At 42.4% G+C, this 27,680-nt stretch overlaps 1 protein-coding gene across 1 annotated transcript in view; it reads right to left on the bottom strand.

Moving 5' to 3' along the window:
• The window catches only part of ACSL1 (acyl-CoA synthetase long chain family member 1), a 99,192-nt gene extending 74,972 nt beyond the window's left edge, over positions 1-24,220 (bottom strand). The window contains exons 1-2 of the mRNA XM_083631177.1: positions 23,693-24,220; positions 19,326-19,448 (exon numbers count right to left, since the gene is read on the bottom strand). The gene's annotated coding sequence lies outside the window, so the exon portion shown is untranslated. The remainder of the gene's footprint in view (positions 1-19,325; positions 19,449-23,692) is intronic.
• Positions 24,221-27,680: the final 3,460 nt, after the last annotated feature.

The following is a 27,680-nucleotide window of genomic DNA, read 5'->3' as shown; positions in this document are numbered from 1 at the left end:
GTAGTGAATGGAAGGTCTTCCTGAGCAACACAGAAGCTGTGGCTGTCCTACTCTGATGTTTGTGGTGAATGACACAGGCTTTCTTTTGGTAACTGCTCATTTTCACTAGGATCATATGGGCCATCACTATTTTTTGTCAGCTGTCAACAAGAGAAAAACCTGTAACTTTGTGTATAGTAAAGGTAAAGGGACCCCTGACCATTAGGTCCAGTCGTGGCCGACTCTGGGGTTGCGGCACTCATCTCGCTTTATTGGCCGAGGGAACCGGCGTACAGCTTCTGGGTCATGTGGCCAGCATGACTAAGCTGCTTCTGGTGAACCAGAGCAGAACACAGAAACGCTGTTTACCTTCCCGCCGGAGCGGTACCCATTTATCTACTTGCACTTTGACATGCTTTCGAACTGCTAGGTTGGCAGGAGCAGGGACCGAGCAACGGGAGCTCACTCCATTGTGGGGATTCGAACCGCCAACCTTCTCATCAGCAAGCCCTAGGCTCTGTGGTTTAACCCACAGCGCCACCCATGTCCCCAACTTTGTGTATACCATGCACTTATTCATTAATGCTGGAAAATTCTGCCAATGAGCATCGTCAACTACTCTTGCCTACCTGGAGAGTCAAGCCCTCCATCCGTAACCTGGTGGGGGAGGTAGGCAAGCCAGGAGACTCTATGTCAGGCCTGGAGGTCTGGCATCCCTAAGCCAGAACCAATGACAAACAGAGTCAACTCATTCTAGTTTTGTCCCTTTCCTTTCCCTTGCTGGGTTCTGCAGGGAATAAGGAAAGAAGTGAAAGTCAGTGCTGGTTGTTAGTAAGAGGGCAGGTGGGTGGGGGCTGGCTGAAGCCAAACTGGGTGCCCCATTCACCCTAATGGTGGAACAACCTCTACTGGATGAGAGGGCCTTTTCTGTAACTTTCTGCTGGTGTTTGTCCCTCTCCTTAGCTTTTACTGTCCACAATTTAGTTAGCTTATTGTTTATTTTATTATTTATATTTACAGCCCATCCTTCACTAGAGACCATGGGTGGGCTTGTGACCTTTCCATTAATTTTGGTATTTTAAGGTGACTCTACTTTAAAATTTCTGTGCCGCTGCTTCTTGGTTTGTTGTTGTTGTTGTGGTGGTGGTGGTGTGTGTTTGGCTTTTAAATTATTTTAGTTGTTCTATGGTTGGTTGTTTCAGTGTATTTTGAATGTTGTTAGCTACCCTGAGAACTACCTTGGCAAGTGGAAACTAAGGCAAGGTATAAATAAATAAGGCTGTCCAGGAACGCGAAAGAATGGCAGTGGAATGCCACTCTAAAGCCGGCTGTATGTGGTCAGAGAACCTGCCAGTACTTATCACTTGCAACAAAAAATCAGCAAACAACAACATATTAGGAGCAGGTGCAAGGAGACCTGATAGGGATGCAAGTGGCCAGCCTAAACATGTGGTTAGAATCCTTAAGTTCCAATAAACATCTGATTGGAGGAAACCAAACAGAAAGGTTTTGAGGAATTGTTCAGATAAACAACCGACAAGATAATAAACTGAGACATTTCTATGGTGGCCAGGCAAAAATATATTATTCTGGTGCAGTTGTCCAATTGTGCTTGGAGCAAATATAGATGTGAGACTGAAAGCTCTGTGCTCATTCCCCACAGGAAAGAAAACATAGGTGGTAGTGTGCAGGTTATTTGGTGGGACACTATATAAACAATTAAATTTATCGACTGTTCAGCTTTAAAAAATAAACAAGAACTCCACTTTCTTTTCAGCCTTCCACTATATACCCCACAAAGATGAGGGGCCCCAATATATTGGTTCAAGGTTAGGAACAAAGAGAGTTGCATTTGTTCAGCTGTTCACCTATGGCCTTCAAGGTGGTGGATTCTTTCCAGAATTCCCTGTCTCCCTTGGAAGGTGGTGAACTCTCCTTCACTGGTGATTTTTACACAGAGGTTGGATGGCCATGCGTCACAGAAGCTTTCCTTGCGTTTGCTTATTTTTCTCAATTCTCAATTAAGTGATTTTGCAGTTCTCTCCCTTCCCTGGAATCATGGGTCTCTTTCTCTTTCATTCATGTGTTTCTCAAGATCAAGCACTGTAATGTTCTTTTCCAGACAAGTTACAAAATTTCAGTCTCTGTGGGTGAAAGAGCATGAGTGCTCACAACCCTTGTATTTCACCAACTGCTGTCTTGTGACCTTTCTGAAGCCAAGACTTTTTGCTGACTGAGGTGAGGAACAATAGGACGTCCCTCCCTATTCCTTGCACAGAAGCCAACTGGGCTGGCAGTTGAAACTTGCCCAACACACAGCAGTGACAGTAAGAAAAAGGGGGAAATAGGCCCCACTGGTCCCACCACCCTCCACTGGTATAGGTGCCAATATGTTGAATTTCTGACATATTAGGAAACATTCTTACGCTAGAACTCCTAATCAAAACTTGGCCACTTGTTTAAACATTTAAAGAAGATTGGAAAACGTTTATTGAATATGTGGGAAATAATTGCTCAGTTCAATACCTATGATATTCTACACAGCTGAGGCCTTAGGTCCCCGAAGAAACGCTTGCTCCTACATGAATCTGCCCATATACTATGGTCTCTGGTTGATGGTCTCCTCTGAGTGCTCTTTGTATCAGAAGTGAGGCAACTGGCAACTGGGAGAGAGGATACTTTTGGTTTTTGCTCTTATCTCTGATACCCTTTCCCTAGGGAAGCTCACTTGTGCACACATCAATTTGATCTTTCTGGTACCTTTTTATTTTTTCCAACTTAGGCCTGTTTTTTTGTCGGAACCTGCGCTCGGCTGAGCTGATAAAGCCCCACTTCCAGAATCGCCCTCCAACGTGATTAACAACCTGAGCCTTTGATGAGGCTCCAGGCACATTCCCATTCGGCAGAGAATCAAAACAGCATGCGGAAGTGATGAGATTTATGGCTACATCGCTATGAGTTTTATTACTAAGCTACATAGACAGAAAATATATCATCCTCTCTCTGTGAGAGCAGGGAGCAACTGAAACAAACAAAGGGACGGGAAACCAGTAACGTCACATCCGTCTCTTGTCTTCCGTGAGACTTCCAACAGCATGGAATGTCTCTGGAATGTAAACAGAGTCTTGTGACTCTAAGCAGCTGCACAGTGGCAAACAGAAACTAACATTTTTAAGTTGCTTTCAACTTCTGTTGATGTTTTGATTGGTTTTAATTTGTAAGTTGCCCTCAAAGCTAATGTTGAAGGGCAGTATACACATTTCTTTTTGGGATCTGAGGATGACAATGGCTCCTAATGGCCACTGCTATATCTAGCCTCTGCAAGCCAATAGATATCCACTTGTGTTTTGATCAATGTGTCTTAAGACCCGATGCCACAGAATAGTCCAGTACATCAGCTTCTGTGTGCTAGAATGACACTTCTGATCATCTACAAAGTGATTTTCTCTGTTCCTGATGAGAGAGTACAGCCAGCCATGTGGTCTGAAGTGGGAACAGTACAGGGGTTTCCAGATCAAATTATGGGCCTTTCAGTTTAAGCCAGTTTTATTTTTCATGTCAAATACTGCCTAAAGATAAAGGACTACAACATGTCATGTACATTGCTATTTAGAATGATTGATTCAGAGGTTGCAAAACTATTATCAGATGGGAGCCTACATGTCATAATCAGCAAATTCTTAGTGCATTAAGTTGAATAACAGGATTATTCAGCTTTGTAAAAGCAGAAAATATGTGCAATTTTTGATCACCTTGAGAATAAACTATACAGTGGTGCCCCGCAAGACGAATGCCTCGCAAGACGAAAAACCCGCTAGACAAAAGGGTTTTCCGTTTTTCGATGCGCTTCGCAAGACGAATTTCCCTATGGGCTTCCTTCGCAAGACGAAAGCCCATAGGAAAATCTCCAGGACAGCGGGGAAGCGCAGCGCGTCTTCCCCACTGTCCTCGGACCTCTTCCGAAGGCTGGTGGTGGGGCGGAGAGACCTCCTCCCGCCGCCAGCCTTCGGAAGTCTCCTCCGAAGGCTGGCGGTGGGGCGGAGAGAGCTCCTCCCGCCGCCAGCCTTCGGAAGTCTCCTCCGAAGGCTGGCGGTGGGGCGGAGAGACCTTCTCCCCGCGCCAGCCTTCGGATGGCTGTCCTGAAGACTTGCGGTGGGAGGAGGGTTTTCCTTCCCACCGCCAACATTCAGAATGCTGTTCTGAATGTTGGCGGTGGGGAGGAAAAACCCTCCTCCCACCGCAAGCCCCGGGAACAGAGGAGAAGCGCTGCGCGCCTTCCCCTCTGTTCCCGTACCTGTCCTGAAGGCTTGCGGTGGGGAGAAAAGCCCTTCTCCGCACCACCAGCCTGGCAAGCGGTCTCCATAGGAACGCATTAATTGATTTTCAATGCATTCCTATGGGAAACCGTGCTTCGCAAGACGAAAAACTCGCAAGAAGAAAAAACTTGCGGAACGAATTAATTTCGTCTTGCGAGGCACCACTGTATATGACAGCAACAGCAAGGTAGCTTCACTATTACTTTGGGAGAAATGCGCACTCGACAGCTATATTTCTAGACGAGCCAATAATGTGCTATGGAAACTGGAAAAGTCACTTGGGGAGCATTTTTAGGTATTGGATAATTTTAATAGTTTTAATTGCTCTTATCTATTTCCCAATGGTTTACCTCTGTTTAAAAGTAAAGGGACCCCTGACCATTAGGTCCAGTCGTGACCGACTCTGGGGTTGCGGCGCTCATCTTGCTTTATTAGCCGAGGGAGCCGGCATTCAGCTTCTGGGTCATGTGGCCAGCATGACTAACCCGCTTCTGGCGAACCAGAGCAGTGCACGGAAATGCCATTTACCTTCCGGCCAGAGCGGAGGAAACATAGGCACAATATTGTCCCTTCAAACTGGGGGCTTCACAGCAGAGCTTGGGGTTGTGGTGGTATGTGGATTTCAATCTGGAAAAGAGAGAAAAGCTTGGACCTACGTTTCCCAGCACTGCAGTTCTGCTCCAATTCCAGATGCTGAAAAAGATGCTGAAATCCTAGACCTTCCATATCATTGAGGTTTGCTTGACATTTGCAACTCTTTGTGGTATAGTCCCATATTGATCGACAGTGGCTCAGAACTAGTTGGCTAAAGGTAAAGGTCGTGACCGACTTTGGGATTGCAGCGTTCATTTTGCTTTATTGGCTGAGGGAGCCGGCGTACAGCTTCCGGGTCATGTGGCCAGCATGACTAAGCCGCTTCTGGTGAACCAGAGCAGCACATGGAAACGCCGTTTACCTTCCCGCCTGAGCGGTACCTATTTATCTACTTGCACTTTGACGTGCTTTCGAACTGCTAGGTTGGCAGGAGCAGGCACTGAGCAACGGGAGCTCACCCCATCACAGGGATTTGAACTGCTGACCTTCTGATCGGCAAGTCCTAGACTCTGTGGTTTAACTCACAGCGCCACCTGCGTCCCTTGGCTAAAGGTAACTGTGCACTAAAGACTTACATGGGCTTGAACCCAGTGCTTTTCTCTGGGGGTACGCAGGGGTACGCATACCCCTAAACATTTTGTGAATCTACGTTGGGCTTCATTGAGGCGTTGGGCTTCATTGAGTAGGAAAATGAGAGTACCCCTACACATTTTTAAAGGGAAAAAAGCACTGTTTGAACCAGTTAAACAGTTTTTGTTCTGCCCCCAAAGAACCTAGGGAATTATAGTTTGTGGGAACCTTTATAAGTGTTTGTAAATAGAACTAGAACAGTATTTCCTATGGTCCTTTAGCTAGGACGGTATTGTAATTAAACTTGTTTAAAGTTGATTTTAAAGTGTAGTGCACAAAGATCCAAATCTTTGGTCCAATCCAAATTACATACTGCTGCTTCTTTCTTGCTTCAGGAGGCACACAACACATGCGCCACCCTGCAGTAATGCCACCATTTCAGGCCCTTCATTCCCTGATTTTCAGATTGCTTTTATAATAGTTTGATTTTACTTATTGCATTGTTTTTTCACCATGGATTTCTATGTGAATCAGCCACATGCTATTATTTTGATAGTGACTTCTCAATGTGCACTTTTCTCCAAGCCTTCACTTTCCATGGAGTGGGAGAGGGGGAGGAATATTTGCAATCATGGAAGGATCTCTACCTGTGTCCTTCTCAGGTGCTATTTCTGGGGGTGCAGCCTCCTCCCCACCCCCATGCAAACAAACCAAGAGAGCAATCCCTGTCAATTGACTTGCATAATCGGAAAAGGAGTCAGAATCTCCAGAAATAGATAATGATGGTGAAAATCTCAGCAAGTATTCTGTTCTCCAGGTGATACTTGTCAGGGTGTGGTGAAATTCCCCCAAACAGACTCCCACATCTTCTGGGGATGCAGAATCTTCTTTCTGTCTATGCAGGTTAACTGAGAGCTCACTTTTAAAGCACATTCAATGCACATTTGAAGCAAATCCTGGGAACTATAGCAGGCTTCCTCAGATGTTTTTGGCCTACAACTCCCATGATCCCTAGCTAGCAGGAGCAGTGGTCAGGGATGATGGGAATTGTAGTCTCAAAACATCTGGAGGGCTGAGGTTGAGGAAGCCTGAACTATAGTTTGTTAAGATCACTGAAAATTGTATGTCTCGAGGGAAAACTACAGTTCCCATGATTTCTTGTGGGGAGTCATATGTGTTGAATATGCTTTGAATGTATAGTGTGGAGCTGCCCCAGCTTGCATTAGCTGTCTGTGTAGGTGCGCATGCCTCTACCTAACGAAAAACCAAAACCAAACCTCAGTAACCTTTCAAGCCCTGCCCTCTTCCCAAGTAGTTTCAATTAGTTACAGGGATGTTTGCCACAAAGCAGTGTGAGAAACAACAAGGGTGCAATTCACATGATGTAAGAACTTCCCACATTTTATTAAAAAAAAGAGATAGTGTTGTATTTTATACACCATGCCTCACCCTCCCGAGAGACAAATGCATGTGTGAAAAAGAACACTCCAGTAATGTTTTGAAAAACAAAAGGGACACCAGCAAGGATTGCCCTTTACAGTTTCTGTAACCTGCGCTAGGGCTGGAGCTAGACACATCAAAGAAGTGTTTCAGTTAAACGTGTTGTAAACTTTGCATGAAAAACCAGGTTGGCAAAAACAGAACTCCACAGCACCATCTGGTATCACAGTGCTATAATGTACAGTGGTACCTCGGGTTAAGAACTTAATTCGTTCTGGAGGTCCGTTCTTAACCTGAAACTGTTCTTAACCTGAAGCACCACTTTAGCTAATGGGGCCTCCTGCTACTGCTTGCACCACTGCTGCACAATTTCTGTTCTCATCCTGAAGCAAAGTTCTTAACCCGGGGTAATATTTCTGGGTTAGCGGAGTCTGTAACCTGAAGCATATGTAACCTGAAGCATATGTAACCCGAGGTACCACTGTATATATAACGTTCATAAAGCGCTTTTTCTTTGCCAGTGTTGCTGAGTCCTCGGTCTGGGGAGAAATAGTGATTCAATCAAACAATTGGCACTTTTTGAACTTGCCATCTTTTTCTTTCCCCCTTCACTGCAGCTAGCAAGGAAGAAGTGAGATAATTCCTTTGCCAGAAACTTGAATCCAGAAACTGTGAAAGCACAGAACACAGCTCTGAAAACACGTGAATATGTTGTCTCTACTCTGCATATTAAGGAACAGAGTATAAGGAAGCCAGTTCAAAAGGGCGAAATGCCTTCCTCACAAGCAGCTGTGAAAGGAAGAATTCAAAAGAAATAAGCATGGAAAAAGTGTGGAATGCAGCTAGGTCCCAAACACTGTAGAGCATTTGGAAAATAATGTTTGAACTGTGGGAAGCATAATAATTTAAAAGGTGTAGCTAAACCAGAGCAAGAAAGAGAAATCAGGTGCAGACTGTTGAAGATACTTTAGATGATACTGTATTTTTCCGTGTATAATACGCCCCCTATTTTGGGAGACTCAAATTTAAGAAAATGGGGGGAGATGGCCCAGAGTTGTTGAGCTTTTTTGGGTGGCAAATGCAGAAAATCACTAACCCGAATGACATACACTGACAATCCTTTGCTTTGCCAAAGACAACATGCATCTGCCCGCTCACCAACAGCAGAGGGCAACTGCACGCCCAATTCCCGAAGTGACAGCCAATCCACAGCAAGCATTGCCGCAGCAACCAATCACCCACCCAATTACTGCAGCAGCAGCCAATCCAAACCAGCACTTGATGCAGCCACCAATCACCCACAAAATCGCCACTGACAAGCTCCTGCTTGTGACTGCAACCAATCACCCGTCCCCCCATGCACTATCCGTGTATAAGACGACCCCCATTTGTAAACATTATTTTAGAGTTAAAAAAAGCTCATTTTATACACGGAAAAGTATGGTAAGTTGTGTGTTGATGGTAGTAGAAGTAATAAAGACTAGTGAAAGGGACTGGAGTCTCTCTGTGCAGGTGAATGAGACATCTATCCTATTTAAATGGGAACAGAACTCATCTGAAAAAGATTCTCCCAGTCTGTCAATAAGGCCAAAACAGAGAACAGCAGCCTGTTGTTCCTTATTGTACCCAAGAATATGACACTCATCTTGGGTCGCAACCTGTGAAAAACTAAATCTGGTAAAACACATCTTTGCATTGCAGGGCCATACTGTCCAAGGGTAAGGGCCACTCGTAGCAGAATACCAGGACTTGTTTGTTGGATTAGCCTGCTTTACCAGGTGAAGACTCCATCCAGATTAATAATACAGTGCCTCCTGTTATTCAGCGATGCAGGAAAGCGCCATTTGCTCTCCTACAAACTGAGCTAGACAGGATGGAGGACTTAGAAGTAATTAAGAAAACAGGTGAACCAGCTGACTGGGTGAGTTCATTGGTACTTGGGGAGAAACATAATGGTCAGTTGTGCATATGCCTAGATCCAAGAGATCGCAACAAGGGAATTTAAAAAAAAGAACACTTCAAATTACCAGCCAGAGAGGAGATAATGGCACAGTTTGAAAGTGCCTTTCTGCTGGTGCCTTGTTAGAAATAACAAAAAGGTAGGTGGGATATTGTCAGAAGTTCCTGCCTCTGGCTTGCCAGATTTAGGCTGTAGTCCTATATACCCAATTTCCTGGAAGGAAGCCCCATTTACTTTTGAGTAAATTTACTTTTACTTTTGGGATTTACTTTTGAGTAGGATTGTGCTGTTAAACACCCAGTTTAGCAGTCATTTGTGATTATTGAATAATGTCACATTTTTTTCTGGAGATGGGTGGTGGCGGCGCTGCTGCCAATACATCTCCTTGCCAAGGGCACAAGGGAGCCTAGGTACACCTCTGCATTAAGTACTCCATTTTGACATTATAGATGTTTGCACCTATCATTTGGTATTGCATCTGCTCCCAAAATCTATCATAAAACCATGCATATGCTCTATGTGCACATCACTGAGCTAGATATCTCAATTACTTTATACTTTATAATACCTTACTTTATAATTAAGGGAGAGCAATAATCAGTGGCTTTGCCAAATCCTGATTTCAGAAGATTCCTCAACATCTAATTGAGTGCTGCGGTCTTACAAAGTCATTATCAGTCCTTCACTGATGCGGAAACGAGATATGCACAGATTGAGAAAGAGTTACTTAGTATATTACTTGCTTGTGAAAGATTTACTCAATATATTTATGGCAACACAGTGGCTGTGGAAACTGATCATAAGCCTCTCAGAACTTTATTCCACGAACCACTGAATTACAGATCAAATGAACGACGCTCAAACTGCAGAAGTATCATCTGTAGGTGACTTAAACACAACAGGGAAATGTTTGTTCACTGCAGATGTTGCTTCCCCCACTACAGTAGTGGAAAAGATTTCAGAGACATATTTATGTGGATATGCTTGTTGCTTCCCTTCCTGTGGCAAATGAAAATGGCAAATGAGAAACTACAACAGATCAAAGATGAATGTGATAAAGATCTATGCAAATCCTGAATGAAGTAGTAATTAGAGGCTGGCATGAGACTAAGGGCATATGTGATGTAAGTTTCAGAGATTACTAGAATTTCAGACATGAACTCACAGCGATAGATGGCATCATCTTCAAAGGAAGCAAAGTGGTGATACCTCCTAGCCCTTATAAACAAATACTACATAAAATCTACGAGGATCATCTTGCCATTGAGAAATAGGGGGAAAATGCACGAAATGTGATATATTGGCCTAAAATTAATCAGGATATAATAGCTAAGGTAGAAGGTTGTTTCACCTGCTTAAAATACAAGTCACATCAACAATCAGAGCCATTGAATCCAGTTCTGGCCCTACCAGAAGAAAAAAACTGACTTATTCACATGGCATTCCAAGAACTACTTAATAGTTACAGATTATTATTCTCTCTTTCCAGAAATACACACAATTCAATGTACCAGCAGTAGAGCAGTGATTGCCAGCCTGAAATGGGATATTCAACAGACATCGTATTCCAGATGAAGTGTTCAGTGATAATGTTCCACCGTTCTCATGTGCAGAATTCAGGCTGTTTGCCAAAGACTGGGATTTTCAACACACACGATCAAGCCCTAACTTTCCTCAGTTGAATGGGCTTATAGAAAGCTCTGTCCAGAAGGTTAAAAATCTGACGAAGAAAGCTTTCGACAGTGGAAGTGATTGATACAATTCTCTGCTGATTTACAGGAGCACCCCACTGGAGAATGGTTGATCTCCTGCACAACTTTGAATGGGAAGGGGTATCAGAGCTAAATTGCCTATATCTGAAGATTTACTACAGCCTAACACCACTGAAAGTCCCAAAAGAGTAAAAGAAATTCAAAAGATGAAACAAAAATATTATTTTGACCAGAAGGCCCCACACTTCTAAAACTTAAGCCAGGATACAAGGTTTGCCTGAGAAATTATTCTACCAATCCCCGTGATGGGGTGAGCTCCTGTTGCTCAGTCCCTGCTCCTGCCAACCTAGCAGTTCGAAAGCACATCAAAGTGCAAGTAGATAAATAGGTACAGCTCTGGCGGGAAGGTAAACAGCATTTCCGTGCCCTGCTCTGGTTCACCAGAAGCGGCTTAGTCTTGCTGGCCACATGACCCGGAAGCTGTACGCCGGCTCCCTCGGCCAGTAAAGCGAGATGAGCGCCGCAATCCCAGAGTCATATGCAATTGGTCCTAATGGTCAGGGGTTCCTTTACCTTTTACCCACAACATACACATTCATATATGGTCGAACTGCATGCAGGACTCAGGGAAATTCATACACCAAACTAGTTTCTGTGCAGAAATATTTGACTTGTGTGAATCAACCCTTAGAATGGTATAACTTAAAGCAATATAATTCGGCTTTACTATATTTTCTGTTGTATACTATAGTTTATACTATAGTATGGTCTATACTGAAGTCTATATTATAATCTCAAGGTCTGTTAAGAGTGCATTCACACAATGCCCTTGTCAATAAGTGCTGGAAACTTAAGAACTCTATATAGGTGCTCAAGGTTGGCACTTGCCTTTTCACACTTTCATTGTGCTTTCATGGGAACACTGCTACAGCAACATGGTCATAACAAAAAGAGGGAAATGTTGGAGCGAGAGTCTCCACACTTCTGTGCAGATGAACATCTGACGCAGAAGGAGAAGCATCAGATTGCAATATTAGTGCAAAAGCACGGCACCCTCTGTCTGCAACAGGCGTGCAGCTGTCACAGAATGTCATATGATGGCGGTGGAAGGAAGAGAGTTCCACGCTGTTCTGATACAAATGGGAGCAAAATGTTGCACAACCTATAGGAAAGTAGCAGAAAATATATAGGTAAGGAAAGGAAGTGAGCTGTCCTGAAAGATTAGACAGATGTTGTTGCATACCCACTTCATGCTCTATGCCCTTCTGAGTCTGGCACAGAATGATTTCAGGAAAGTTCTGCAGTCAGAAACTGGGAGAGGTAGTTGCTGGCTAATGGTGACACTCAATGATTTATGCTATGTGTATGGCACAGAACATCATTGCTTCCTCTAGCAGCCAGCCAGCGGAGTTATTTCAGACAGTCCAGAGGTTACTGACTCCCCATGTGCAGCCCTCAAAGAGCTGCTCTGAACAACTGGCTGAGCTCAGAGATCTGCACTAGTTGCCGATGTACTACAGTGGTACCTCAGGTTACATACGCTTCAGGTTACAGACTCCGCTAACCCAGAAATAGTACCTCGGGTTAAGAACCTTGCTTCAGGATGAGAACAGAAATCGTGCTCCGGTGGCATGGCAGCAGCGGGAGGCCCCATTAGCTAAATTGGTGCTTCAGGTTAAGAACAGTTTCAGGTTAAGAACGGACCTCCGGAACGAATTAAGTACTTAACCCGAGGTACCACTGTACTGGGCTAGGTTCAAGGTCATACTATTAGTATACAAAGCCATTAATAACTTGGGACCAGTTTACCTGCACCGCATGTGCCCACTCGACTGCTTCGATCAGCGGAATTGACACTGCTACAGGTGCCACATAATACCCGTTCCACATTTGTAAGATCTCAATCGTTTAGTGTGGTAGCACCTACATGTTGGAACCCCCTGCCTATTGGTATCAACCATTCACCTTCACTGTCTTCTTTTCGACGCCTGCTAAAAACCATTCTTGTTTAGGCAAGCCTACCAAGATGCTTAGAAATGCTGGTGTGAATTTTAATCTGTTTAATATTCAAACTGTTTGTATGTCTTAATGCATTGTATTCCACCCCCACCCTCCAATTTATGGTTTTGTCTTTTTGTAAACCACTCTGAGGTCTTTTACAATCAAGCAGTATATAAATTTTATGAAATAAATAAATGAAATTGAAATATACACATTTATTTATTTATTATTTGCAATATTGAGATTGCAATATACCCAAATTACTATGAATTATTGTTTCCAGTATTTTGCCAGTTACTTATTCACTAATCACAGCACATGTTTTCCCAATGACAATAAAAAAGTGGTAGTGGTGGGCATGCAAAAAAGTTAAAGAATATTGGGAAAAGATATATAATGAGATGGGGGGAAAATGTTCAAAACAACCCTCCAAAAAAACCCAGAAGCATTTCTCTTAGGAATTGTTCAGACAGAGGTTACCAGGCATTGAAATAAATTATTCGTGTATGCAACAACAGCGGCTCGAATTTTGCTAGCCCAAAAAATGGAAAGGGAGGGAGGTCCCTAGCAAGGAGAATTGGCAACTTAGGATGATAGAATATGCAGAGTTAGGAGGTCTAACAAGTAGAATAAGAGAGCAAGAAGAACAGGTATTTAAATAGGAGTGGGAAAATTTTGTTGAGTATATTGAAAACAATTGTGCGCAGTTGAAAACACTGGCAGTATTAAAGTAAATTGAACTCTATAACATATATTGAAGTGATGCACGATAGGAGAACAGAATTAGATGGATATATTAAAATATGCAGGAATGGTGGGTAAGTTAAATGAACCTTGGAAGGGGAAGGAGGGAAGTCAATGAATGTATGATATAATAAAAGATGTTTAATTTGAAATGTATAATTTGAAAATTTAATAAAAATTACAAATAAATAAAAAGACTTTTTTTAAAAAAAGATTGTGATAAGGTCCCGAGGTGAAAAAATTAAGGTGGTAGGTTTGATGCTAAAGTCTAGGAACAGTTCTACATGCAGAAGCAGGCAGAGCTGTGACGTCCCAATGCCTACATGTTGGGTGGAAAGTTTAAGTTTATTAAAGGATGGGAAACATTTTGCAACTGCTAAGCCCATAGAAAAGAAAAAAAGGCCTCCACTTGAATCACAAAAGAACCAGACTGTGATTCCTTAATATAAAAAAGGGTCACAGAGCAGCTTTAAAATGTCTTCAGGGGCAAAGGTGACAAGAAGTCTCCAGCTGATGATATAAATACTTCAGGTATTTACAGAACAGTGAGCACCCTGGATATAAAAATCTATACAAATCCATAAAGAAGGACATATGGAGTGAGCATGGTGCTCTGTATGCTGAACTGTATACAGGTGAGGACTGCCATACGTCCAGGTTTTCCAGGACGTATCTGGGATTTGCCCGTCGGAAATAGCTTCCGTGGCGGAATCGCTAAAAATGTCCAGAAGTGTTCACAGAGGAAAGATGTGAAATCCAATGTTCTTCGGTCTATTTCTCTCCCCCCTCCCTATTCCCAGAGGAGCCCCCCACCCCCGTGCTTTGGTAGTAATAAAAATTGGTAGTTATTTCAAGAAATAAATGAGACTTTCTTAACTTTTGGAGCTAGCTCTCTGAGGCGAAGCTGACCAAAGATCAAAACTGGTGAGGCAACTTTGTTTCCTAAAATGTCTCCTGTTAGCTTCTGCCTCTCTGTCAGCTCTAACCCCAAATTACCAGTCAGAAGATATCAAGTGGTATTTTACCCCTCCAGGCACACCGACATCTGTGAATGGTTAACCATGATCCCTGATAACTATTAACGTCCATTTAGGAAACCCAAGACAGTTATAACTATAGTAACCTTTTCCCTAGATAACATTTTGTTCCAACCATTCTTATTAAACCTCCATTTGTCTCCCTCCTTCCCTAGGGCTGACCAGCAGAAGATGCGGAAAGGTTATTGGTTTTTTTTAAGGCTATTTGTCTTTTAAACTGGCGGGATTTCTTTGCCATTTTACCTGTATAAGAAGCCTGTAGCTGATAGCACTTTACAACTGTCCATAGCTGAAGGATTAGACAGATCCTTGCCAAACCATGGACTGTTGGGTTACATTGACACTGGCAAAGATGTGTAAGCCAGTGTCAGGGTCAAGTATTGCTGGGAACATGTTACGGCCCACACCCCTGCAAGGGGCCGACACTGTCAACCTCCAGGCAGCCTTTCTCAACCTGTGGGTCCCCAGATGTTGTTGGACTACAACTCCCATCACCCTCAGCTGGCAAGGCCAGAGCTTAGGGATGATGGGAGTTGTAGTCCAACAACATCTGGGGACCCACAGGTTGAGAACCGCTGCTCCAGAGCCTTCTTGCCCAGCTGGTGCCTGCATTCACCTGCCCTCCCTAAGCATGCAAATCATTGAGGGGTCAGGAGATAGAGCAAGATATTCTACTTGCCTGCTTTCCCTCTGGGGGCTTCTGTGGTTTGGGTTCAGAGGAAGGGAGTATGTGAAAGGTCAGTGGAAGCAAACAAGAGGTGGACCCAATAAGGGAGGCGGCCAACTAAAGGCATCTTCCCCAAGGGCTCTCCCAAAATCTGGAGTCAGCATTGCCCAAACCCACCAAGATCAATAAGGAAGTATCATCTTCTCACTGTGACGTGACCAAAAAGTAGCTGTTAAGCCCTTTCAAATATTTCCGAACCGTTATAGCCCACATGTCAGCCAGTTACCTCCCAGTGTCTCACAACTGTGATATTCCAATGGAACTATTGCAGATTGGATTTCCTTTTAGTTTTGAAGTTAATTATTAATTCTGTCATTGTTGAGAACATTAAGACTTAGAATATCATTTGCTATGTTTTCATAAAATTGGGGCTTTAAGCGCTAAGGTGAGCATCTTGTTTTTATTCATTTATTTCGTAAAAATTTATACACTGCTTGATTGTAAAACAAACAAGCAAACCTCAAAGTGGGTTACAAAAAAGCTAAGCAGTTAAATCAATGAAATTTACAATACTTTGAAACATACAAATAGAATACTAAAACAGATTAGAATTCACACCAGCATTTCTTAGCATCTGGGTAGGCTTGCCTAAACAATAAAGTTTTTAGCAGGTGCTGAAAAGAATACACTGAAGGCACCTGATTGATATCATTAGGCAGGGAGTTCCAAAGGTGCTACCACACTGAATGACTTAGTTATTGCAAATGTGGAACTGGCATTATGTGGCACCTGTAGTGGTGCCAATTCTATGGATTGAAGGCAAGTAGGCACATACCAGTATGGTGTAATGTGATTTCATAGGTAAACTGGCCCCAAGTTATTACCGTATTTTTCGCTCCATAAGACACACTTTTTTCCTCTTAAAAACTAAGGGGAAATGTCTGTGCATCTTATGCAGCAAATGTGTGGTCCCTGGAGCTAAATTGCCGGAGTGCGGCACGCTCCTGAACCGCTCTTTGGGGCTGGCGGGGGGAACCCGGGCTTCCCCCTCCAGCCCTGGGAGCAGCGGGCAGGCTGCATGCAGATGCCCCGCACTCCCGAGCAGCTCTGGGGTAGCCAGCGAAGCCTCCGCAGGGCAGCTGTGCAGTAACTAATATTACACACACAGAGAGAGAGAGCAATACAGTAACTAATATTTAATTAAAATACATTAAAAAATACAGTAACTAATATTACACACACACACACACAGAGAGAGAGAGAGAGAGAGAGAGAGAGAGAGAGAGAGAGAGAGCGCAAGATCTAGGACCTAGCCCAGTAGCAGATCAGCAACCAGTGCAGAACTCTGAGCACTGGTTATATGCTGACAAGGCCTCACCCTGTCAGCAACTGTGCAGCAGCATTCTGCATTAACTGCAGCCTTTGCACAAGGAAAATCCCCACATAAATTAAATCGCAGTAATCCAGTCCTGGAGTAAACAACACATGAACTATTGCAACAAGGCTTTCTGGTTCCTGGAATGGCTGTAGCTATCAAAGCAATTGCAGTTGATAAAAGGCACTCCCAGCCCCTGAGGCTACCTGAGCCTTCCATGTCAGAGCTGGATCCAACGCCCTAGGCTCTGTGGTTTAGACCACAGTGCCACCCATGTCCCATTAAAGGTAGAATTAGAACCAATGAAATACAGTGTCCTCAGTTCGCATTCCCCATGAGCATAACATAATCAGTGGTATCAAAGCCAACGAGAGATCAAGAAGCAGGGGGCAAACTTGCACTCCCTCTGCCTCACTCTTTGTGGAGGTCATCCACCAGAGAGACCGAGGCTGGCTCAGTTCCGTGGCCAGGCCTGAACCCAGATTGGAATGGATCTATAATCTGTGTCCTCCAAGAATGCTTTCAGCTGCCCTACCATGGCCCTTTCCATCACTTTCCCCCTCAAAAGGGGGCATTGGCAACTGGTTGGTAGCTGTTCCACTCAAAAGGGTCCAGAGCTGGTTTCTTTCAGAGTGGTCGTACTAGTGCCTCTTTCAGTGCAGCAGGAACCACCTAGTTTCCCAGTGAAGTGTTAACCAAACTCTGGACTCAACCAGTCAGCCCTCCTCTGCTAGGTCTGATAAGCCAGGAGGGATGGGGTCAAGGGAGCATGTCACCATCACCTCGTCCACATCAGCTGATTGCATAAGGTGAAACTGACCCCACAAAATATCCTTAGTAGCAGCACTGGGTACTTAGTTGGAGTTGCAACAAGTTCAGGATTACTCTGAAATCAGGCAAACTTAACTTCAAAGTGTGTAGCCTGTTGGTCACATCTGGTCTTTGAGGGCTCCAGAGGTCCCTCCTCCACACTGGAAGTCAGTAACCTCTAGACCATCTGCATACCCTTCAACATTTCTCCAATGAAAATAGGGCTACTACAGGATGCAATGCAAACTGAGCCCTTTTTGCAGCCTACACTGCCAAATAGTAGGCATGATTTTATGTTCTTACAAGTGTCCAGTCTGCTTCAGAGTGATACGTGTGCCAGTGGCACTCCAGTCTTTGTCTGATCTAGGAGCTGCTCAGGCTCCAAAACTTTGGAGAAGGATGGTAAGGTGTGACCGTGTCAACTGCCTGTTTTATCTCGCCATTCCATAGCAAGAACTTGGCTTTTGACAGGATCACCAGTTTCTCCACTGGAAAAAAACCCCTCAAAGAGCTACAGTTCCCAGAGTTCCCTGTGAACAGGAATTAACTGTTAAAAAACTCTGGAAACAAGTTCCCAATATACTTTGCAGAAAGCCGTGACAGTTCAAAGTGGTATCATAGTACTTTAAATGTACAGGGTGAATGTGGTCTTAGTTTTGCTTGGGTAGCAAGTCTTAGCTGCTATGATGAGCTGCTGCTCTGTAATTCATAAATAAATAGAACTATAGAAGTTCCTCTGATTCCTGCCGCTTTCTGGTATTAAGGTACACCTGCTACAGTGTTTCCTCACAGAGTATGTTCTCTTTCCAAACCCACAGGATGCTATAAAACCAAACTCATTTCTTTATTTCTTTTTTATATACTCATTTCTCTTGTGAGATCCCCTGAGCCTGCAGGCTGAGGTGAAGAACAGGCCAAGACAGACAACCTGACAAGAGCAAAATCATCATTATTTTACGATCAACAATAATTGAACGCCTTGAGGGGATCTTTGTAGTCTGCAAAGATTGCTTTGACTTTGGACTGCCTGCCAAGATAACCAAAATAAACAGGAGCTCTTAGCACAGTGTTTACCAGTCAAGTTTTCACCTTTTGCACATATTCTGTTCCAAGGATCTAACATTCACCAGACTGGAAAAAGAAAAGTCAACACATCCCATCTCATTGAAGTGCCTGTGGGGAAATTTACAAAAGCATTTTTGTATATCTAGCAGAAGCCCAGTTAGAAGTCTCTAGGAGATGACAGCAGCTAAAATCTGGATGAGATAAATCTCACTGAACTTAAAGTGCAATCCTATTTATGTTTACTCGAAAGCCAGTCCCAATGTATTCAACAGGGATTATGTGCATAAAAGCATTTATACTCTGTACAGGGCCACAGCCAGAGTGGTTCATAACAGACAAATATATTGGATCATAAATTATTTTAAATTGCAGGAGAGGCATTGATTCATATGTTTTAAAAATATAGCTGCAGTACAAAGATTAAGAAGGCTAATAGCAGAGAGTATTTGGATGCCAAAGAAAGGGATGTGTCTTGCATTAGGTCAAGGAACCTGCTGCAGGCCAGGAGAATGTAAGAGAAAAAAGAAAAGAATTTTTTTTCTAATTATTTCTAAATTTAATCTACGGATAGGATTCAAGGAGGCACTTTGCATGCCCTTCAGGACATCTGAGGTCCCACTCTTTGAGCATATAGCCTCCATTTTCCCTCAGAAAGTTACTTCCAAAACTTAAGAAATCCATAGAAGGGCAAATGGGAAATCAAGCCAATCCCTGCCATTGCTGTTTGTTGTGATTCAGCTTTAAAGAGCGTTTTTTTTGCAAGAAAAGCTCTGGGGCAAATTAAAAAAAGAGTGCTTGAAGACGGAGCTTTAAAACGCAGACTTGTGCCTGGAAAGAGCAGGCAAAAGTTAAGTGTGGATAAGTCCTTAGCTTTGGACATAAAAACATCAGTATCAACACTCCCTCTACAGCTAGTAATGAAAACAACAGTATGATGACCTTAACAAAGAGTACTAAATAAAAAGGTTGTGCTATCAGTAATTAGAGAAGTAACTAGAGCCAGTCTTTTAAACTTGATTCTCAAATTCCAAGAAAGGTGATTATGTCACACTTACTGTGGGTCCCAGAAATCTTCTTTCAACCTGTTTACCAATCAGGGTTTCTTTTCTTCCTGGTCATAACCTAGTTCCCATAGATTGGGAAGAGACTGCACACCTTGATTGCAGATGTGTTGTTTTCTAAAGGCAAGCCAAGAAAGTATTATCAACACCCTGATTCACACATTGAGAAATATCAGCAGGAAACATTTCACAGCAGCTGGCAGGTATTCAAACCACACACATTCCTTTTAGGACTATTATCCCCTGCTTCCAAAGACCAAAACAAACAAACAAACAAATGGAGTATTTGGGAACATCAAATTTGGAAGAAATATCCACAGCGGGCAATGCTTTTTTTCTCTCTAAAAAAATGTTTAGGGGTACTCTGATTTTCCCACTCATATTGAAATACTGCCCCTCAATGAGACCAAACATAGATTCACAAAATGTTTAGGGCTATACGTACCCCTGTGCCCCCCCCAAAAAAAGCACTGGTTGCGGGCACAAAATAAAAATTTATATTTTTGTAATAATGTAAAGTTTCAGTGAGCCTATTGAGAAAACCCATAAAAATGCAACTTTGCCAAAAGGAATTATTGTGAAAATGAGAAATATTGGGAGGGGGCGCACCAGATTTTGTCCATAGCTTAGCTCCTGGCAGTACAGCAGCAGCTGGACCAGGGGAGAAGCTGGACAGCCACAATTTTCTCCCTGTGCACCAACACATAGTGTGTTTATCATTAAACCATAGTTAAGCTTATGGTTTAGAGTACTCATTCAAAAATTATGGTGACAGTTCTTCAAAACAAACATAGCCTGAGTTTACATTCCATCTGAACATGGTTTGAAAATAGCTTTCTGTTAATACTACGCAGAATAACAAATGGTCCTGCTGTGTCGCAGAAATTCCTAATCTTGCACGTTGGGTAAGGTGGGCCAGAAGCATTTATTGACCAGAAGCAATTATCTGTCTATCCACCTAAAAATATGGCCCAATCATTTCATCTAGTGACAGTTCAGTATTGCTAATTATCCCTTTGCTGACAGGAATTCAGATAAACTGGAAGGCAAATTAAAACAGGCACACTGTCGGGATGAGTCACCTCTTTTGGAAAGAGAAATTAGTTTTGTCTTGTCACAAGCTATCAGGAACACCTAGGAACTCATTTCCCCAGCCAACTGCTTAGGATAACACCTTCAGTAATTTGAAAAGCAGTATTTTTTTGCCACACAGGCTTCCAGATGGAGGTGTTTTCAACTGTCAAGCATGCTGATTCAGCATGTACTGATAACCACTAGTGTGGACTATAAAATGGAGACTAGTACAAGGGCTGTGGTGTAGACTCATCTTCCTATGCTAGTTGGAATATGTTCTTCCTCCTCAAGATGTTCTTTTTATTTCTTGTTTAGTGCCACAGGCTGCAGTGAAGAGCGTTTTCCTGCCTGAGGCAAATGCCTATCTGTTCTCTCTCACCAGTGGCGTAGCGTGGGGGGTGCAGTGGGGGCGGGCCGCACCGGGCGCAACATCTGGGGTTAGGGCAAATCCATGGGTTAGGGGGCGCAAATCCACGGGTTAGGGGGCACAAATTACTTGCCTTGCCCCGGGTGCTGACAACCCACGCTACACCACTGTCTCTCACACACCCCATTCGTTGTTCAGAAGCTGTGTGGACGGGCAGATGAATCTTACTGGTGACAGTGTGAATAGTTGTGTGCAGTGCTTTTTTTCCTGGGGGTATTCATGGGTACACAGTACACTGGGGGCACCAGGGAAGACCTCTGTGGGTACCTGCAGGCATCATGTTGGCAACACCAGTTCTGAAACATACAAAGGCCTATGTGGTTCATGAATGAGGTATTTTAACTGTGGGGAAGCTCCCTCCCTCTTATTCCGCCCTTCATCCTAAAGTCGCAGGGCAGGTCACTTTTAAAGGTATTTTTACCTTAAAAGCAGCTTAAAACAAATTACAGTCACAAACATGGAGAGGGTCCTAAAAAGGTAATCTTGAGGGTCAAAGGGCAGGGTAAAGAGGGTAAATGACTTTGCAAACAACTGCATGGTAAAATTAAGTCGATTTCCTCTTTAATTCACTCCAAGAGTTAATGGGTAAGTCATAACATTTCAATGTTACGTAGAACTACACTTGATTCTTCACCACAGCAGTGGAAAAAGAGCTATGATTTCTCACCTGATGTGCTCTGTTTGAATGGTTGTTTGCTTTAGGTTGGGTAAAGTGTTAATGTACTTTTGTAAAAGTCTAGCTGAGTAAATTACTAGACCCATTAGTGCAGGAATTTACCTTTCTTACACAGGCTTGCAATGGAGAGTTGCCAGTTACTGAGAACAAAAGCAGCTGCCACCACCCCAATTAAAAACCATTTATCTGCATACTATTCACTTCACATTCTTTTATGCATTTATTTCAGGCCTTGGAGTGAAATAGCTCAGTTTCACAAAGGTCACTGAATTAGTCTAAAAGTCTCCAAACACTTACTGAAAGTAGTTCCCATAATTTATGAGTGAAGTGAACATGTAATAAGTTTATTTGGGGGTAGATTTCTAGTTCATCATCTTCAAGTTTCTTCACAATTTTTGGGAAAAATAAATGAAATGGTTCACATTCCACTGTGTTCAATTTTTGATGCTCCCTTAGCCTTCGTAACTATATTTTATACTTCAGCACAGCTGCTTGTAACATTCTGAATGCTGAAAAAACATTGCCAAAGATCATTTGGCTGAACTTGAACTGAATGTGATCCAAACTAGTCTGCTTCGTAAAGGGGTTGACTATGAACTGTAATTAGTTCCTTCTGGGATACGCTGAACTTGAAGTAGAACCAGTTCCTCTTAAAAATGAACATTTTTATTTTCTGTGCTGAGTTGCTTTATATTGTATTAAACTGCTGCTGCTACTACTACTAGTAGTAGTTGTAGTACAACTACTACAACTACTAGTAATTGTTATTTTTTTTAATTCAAAGTTATAACAAAACATATTTTCCAAAAACATATCCTTATTCCCCCCCCCCCACTTTTCCTCCCTCCCTCTCCCCCCCATAAAACCCAACCCCCACCCCACCCCCTGACTTCCCTCAGTTCCAGTCTTTGGTTTCTCCAATAATGCTATTTTCTGCATGTTACAGAGTTGTATAGATCCTCCAACTATTTAGCTAATTATTATCAGTAAAAAAATTGTGAATGTTTATTCAAAACCTGCCAAGGAGTCCAGTTCGCTTTGTTGCGTCTTCAAATACTTTGTGAAAGGTTCCCATTCATCCTTAAAGTCACAGTTATCCTTATCCCGTAGCTTATATGTCAATTTCGCCAGTTCTGCATAATACATCAGTTTTTCTTGCCATGATTCTGTAGTTGGGGTTTCTTCAGTCTTCCATCCTTGTGCTACCAGAACTCTCGCGGCCGTTGTTGCATACATGAAGATGTTTTTCAATTTTTTTGGCAGGTCTTTCCCTACAATCCCCAACAAAAATGCCTCGGTTTTTTTAAACAAATGTTAAATGGAACATTTTCTTCAATTCATTGTATATCATTTCCCAAAAATTTTTAATTACTTTACAATCCCACCACATATGATAAAATGTTCTGTCCTTTTCCTTACACTTCCAACATATATTTGAACTAGTTTTGTACATTTTCCCTAACTGCACTGGTGTTGTGTACCATCTGTACATCATCTTCATGTAATTCTCCTTCAATAGGGAACAATCTGTAAATTTTAAGTCAGTTTTTCATAATTTAACCCAATCTTCCATCATAATGTTGTGACCTACATCTTGTGCCCATTTAATCATAACTGATTTTACCTAGTAATTGTTATTTTATTACCCGCCCTTCACCCTAGGTTCACAGGGGAGGTTACAGGGCCGGCTCATCTATGAGGCAAGGTGAGGTGAGTGCCTCAGGTGGCAGGATCCACAGGGACAGGATATCTGGCTTTTAAGGAATGCATTGGCCACTGCTGGAGTGTGCTCCTTGGAGGTCAGATATGCCTGTTCCTCAGCAGCCCCCCTCAATACTGCCCCCACAGCAGCCTCTCTGTGAATAGGAGGCACTGCTGGTCTCCTTCCACCCCTAGGAAGCAAATGGCGGGGGCTGCCCTGGGCTCTGCGCCCATCTGGCATGATTCAGAGCAGCCCCCCCCGCAACAACCCTTGATTCCCATGTCAACCACTGGGTAAGGTTGATTTGATTCCCCTCCTGTTCCCAATACAGATCTTTATTCTCCACTTGTTCCTGATGCGGATCTTCATTCACCCCTTCTTCCCGCCGTCTTCTGGTTCACCTCAGATACCAAAATGTCTTAGGTCGTAAGTTACAACATCAAAATGCAATATATATTTTTTAAAAGTTTAGAACAACTTACATAATTAAATTGGGTCTCAAAAACATATCCCACTTTTCCACTGGAGTCCTCCAAGCAGCAAACCATGTAGATAAGACACACCAAGAACCACACGCTCACAAAACAAGGCCCATCATCCCACCAAGGGAGGAGACAGCACCAGAGGTTTCATCCCACAGGGCAGTTGCTCCGTTGGCTCTGTGGGGTCAGGAAGGGGGCAGTTTACTCCTACCCTGGGCAGAGCAAGGAGAGTCCAACTAGAGTAGACCCTAATGCTATATTTTTGTACTGATACATATATACAAAATATGCACAAATATGCACAGATGTGCACAAAACATATAAAACAAAAAACAAAAAATAAAATAAATAAAATAAATAAAAGTGTTAAAATAAAAAGAATAAAAGAAAATCAAAATAAATTAAATCAAATAAAAGTAATAAATGAAATCAAAATAAGAAAACAAAAAAAAAACAATTCACTAATCCTCAACCTAATCTCCACCAACCGCCACTAACTCCTCTCTCCTCCACTCGCCTCACGACTAACCCACAATGGCTGCCTGCAAGTCAGTGGCTTTTAAAGGTGAAGCAAGAGATGTCACAAAGGAGGGCAGGTCCTTGTCACCGTGGCAACTCCTCCCAGCACCTGGCCCCTCCTGAGTGGTGATGCTCCTCTGTCAGAACTCGGAGGCACCTGCTGTTCTGCCTGCAGCTGGGCTGCATCTTCATTTCACATCCTTCTTCCTGCAGCCCCATTCCCAAGGGGAGACCATCCCCACATCCTTCAAGATAGGCTAGGCATCTCCACAGCGCAGTATTTTGCAGCCCTATTTTGTGATATTTTGGTTGACCTTATAATAGACATATTGCCCGAATATGTATCTTTATGTATTCTCTTCTGATCTGATATCCCTTCAGAACCTAGGCATGATTTAAAACTGTTCAGGTCCCTTCAGGTCTAGGTTGTTGTTGTTTGTTTTGTAACCCTCTAATTCAGGGGTAGCCAGTACTGTGCCCTCCAGAAGATGTTGGCTTCCCCACTCCCATCATCCCCGGCCAAGATAGCCAATGGTCCAGTGTTAAGAGTTGTAGTCCATTGTCGCCTGAAGAACGTCTTGTTGATTACCTGTGTTCCAATTTCTTTAAAACATCCTTTCAGTCCGTAAGAGAGGACTTCCTTAAGCACCTGTTGTCATCACTGTAGTCTTTTCTTTTGTGTGTGTGTGAAGGAATCTAGTGCTGGTGTATTGATTTAATTTTATTTCTTATTTTTTAAATGCATTCTGTGTTCTCATTTTGTATTTTTATGTTGTGAATCGCCCCGTGATCTTGAGATGAAGGGGGGCATACAAATTTAATTAATAATAATAGTAATAATAATGATACACAGTAGCAATCCACTCACAAAATTGAAATGCAGCTTGCTTCTGTTTCCCTTGGGATGTGTGGAAGAGACTTTGGGAACTTAAAAAAAGTTTTTGACATTACTTTTGTGGCAACCTGGGAAAGAAGCATAGACAGAGCGCAACTCTGCAATCCACACTGAAATGGTTTCGCAAATTGCACAGAGGAAGAGCACTTTACTTGCAGAATTAAGGTAGGTGTAAATTGCTGTATTTCAAAAAGGGAAAAGAAGAAGAAACATAGGTATACAACAGATCACTATATTATACTCAAATAGTTTTTAAAAAACAAGACTGGTAATGCTATTTTCATCCTATCCTTCCTTCTCACTGTAATTCTCCCTTGTGAATTACAGAAAGACCTGTCTACTTTGCTCATATCTTTGTAAGTTTGAAGCTTCTTTTTATTACATCTGTGGTAGAGCTTTTCAAAATGTGGTTTTGTAATCCCTATTGTGTCCCGGGTCAGGCAAGTTAAAGGGCATTCGAATATATCTCAGCAGATTGTCCACATTGTACATTTCTTGACCAGTTGCTTACACAATCCAAGCTACAAGTCGTTTTGCAAATTGTCTGGAGCACTTGTCCTTTGCTCCAGAAGAAAGGTTCTTTTCCTAATGCAACACAGAGGAAATAATGCCAAAATAATGCCTCTTGCTAAATGTTATATATCCATCCATTTCTGTCCTGGCAGATGCCTTTGTAGAACACTTAAGGCCACTCTATCTGTTAGCAGCCATTCTAAAGGAAGCACGTTTGAAATCAAATTCATTAAAATGAGAACAGGATTGATAGCTTTGAGCCTGTGGTCCATTTTATTTTGAGGGGTTTTTGTGTGTGGAGGTGGTGCTAATGGTACACTGAATGTGTGCAATTCTGTTTGAGGCAAGATTATATATCAGTGTGAAACAGCAAAAACAACAACAACTATCTAATATGCTTAAAACTTTTCCATTACCATTTGATCCATTCCTATGTCTGCTTACCTGAAAGGAAGTATCCTTGAACTTTTTTGGGCTTACTTTTGAATAGACATATCTAGGATTTCTTTATAATTTTTAAAAGTCCTATAGCATCTAATTTGATGACAATTTAAGTATCAAGTTCCCAAATTGTTCTCAGTTATTCCGTGGTGCTTCTACATTCATTGGCATGCTGGAAGGTGGGAGTATACTTACTGAAAAATTGAGTTGTTTGCTGCAACTGAAAATTGCATTGCAAAAGAATTTGGGAAGAATACAAGGGTGCTGGTTAGCCCTTATCTACGCTCTATTACGCTTTTTCTTTACAGAGGGGGCTATGCATGTTCCATCTGCCTTAAAAGTTTATAGTGCAAAAGTGGTTGCAACTATGGCCTATGCGGTCCCTTTATGGGGCGCTTTTGTAAACCTCATGCCTCTGGTGACATTGCAAAATCTTTTTCTCAGACGCCTTTTGAAATTACCCTCCTGTGTAAGCAACTCGGCTATTCGCTTAGAACTTAAGACCCCCTCCTTAGAGATCCTGATGTGGAGACATGCCTTTAATTACTGGCTGTCCCTTTGGCATAAATTGCCCAATTACCATCTTATTCAGTGCCTTTGGAGAGATGAATTTACCAGCCCATGGGCAACAAAAATCCACTCCAAACTGTTGTCTTATGGAATCACTCCTTCCGATATACTAAATTTAGATCTAATTACAGCAAAAAAGGTCATCAAACAAAGATTGGAGGAGGTTGATTTGCAACAAAATCTTACTACAGGTGGAGGTACATGTTGCCCGATAAATCAGGGCATTACATTTATGTCCCAGATACCTTGATATCTGTCTAACTTATCGGTTGTGTCGCATAGATTCGCTTTTGTTAGAGCCAGATTTGATGTGTTCCCCTCAAATGTGCTGAGCAATAGATTTTCTAACGGTAAAACCTCTGTTTTATGCGCATGTGACAACAAATCAATAGAATCCCTTTATCATATCTTGTTTAATTGTCCTTTATATATTGTTCCCCGATCAAGGATTCTGAGTTCAATCATTTTGGAAACTGTTGCTAAACCACCTGAATTACATCTAGCCTATCTACTCCAGGACATTGACTCTTATAGAACATTACAGGTTGCCAGATTCCTGAATTCAGTTCTTTCATATAAAAGACTTCATGGAATGCTGCATGACTATTAAAAATCTAGTAAACTCTATCCACCATCTTTATCTTCAAGGCCACAATATGGTACATCTAGAGATTGTATGTAACGTGAAGGAGATTATGCGTTGAAATATTTTAGTTGATATTTTAGAATGTAAAATGCTATTTTATTTATTGATTGGTTTTACCTTGTGGGCTTATAGCCGAATAAAGTTTTATCTATCTAAGGGTGCTGGTTGTACTTTTCATGGGTTATCATCCTAGATAGACTATTTGATAGTTCCTCTTCCACTGAAATGTTTATTTTTATGCAAAATATTTGTGTGTCATCTTTCCTACAAAAATATGTTTGAGTTAGTATATAAAAATCAGCAATAAAAGCTTTCCTAGAGGATTTTAAATTATTTATTACTTCTGTCTTTTCCCCCAGGAGGAGAAGCTCATATGCATAAACAAGAATCTGTTTATAATACAG

The sequence above is a fragment of the Podarcis filfolensis genome, assembly GCF_964270895.1.
Source record: "Podarcis filfolensis genome assembly, chromosome: 9".
NCBI lineage: Eukaryota > Metazoa > Chordata > Lepidosauria > Squamata > Lacertidae > Podarcis > Podarcis filfolensis.
The sequence above is the reverse complement of the archived record's forward strand: the minus strand, read 5'-3'. Positions and strand labels throughout refer to the sequence as shown.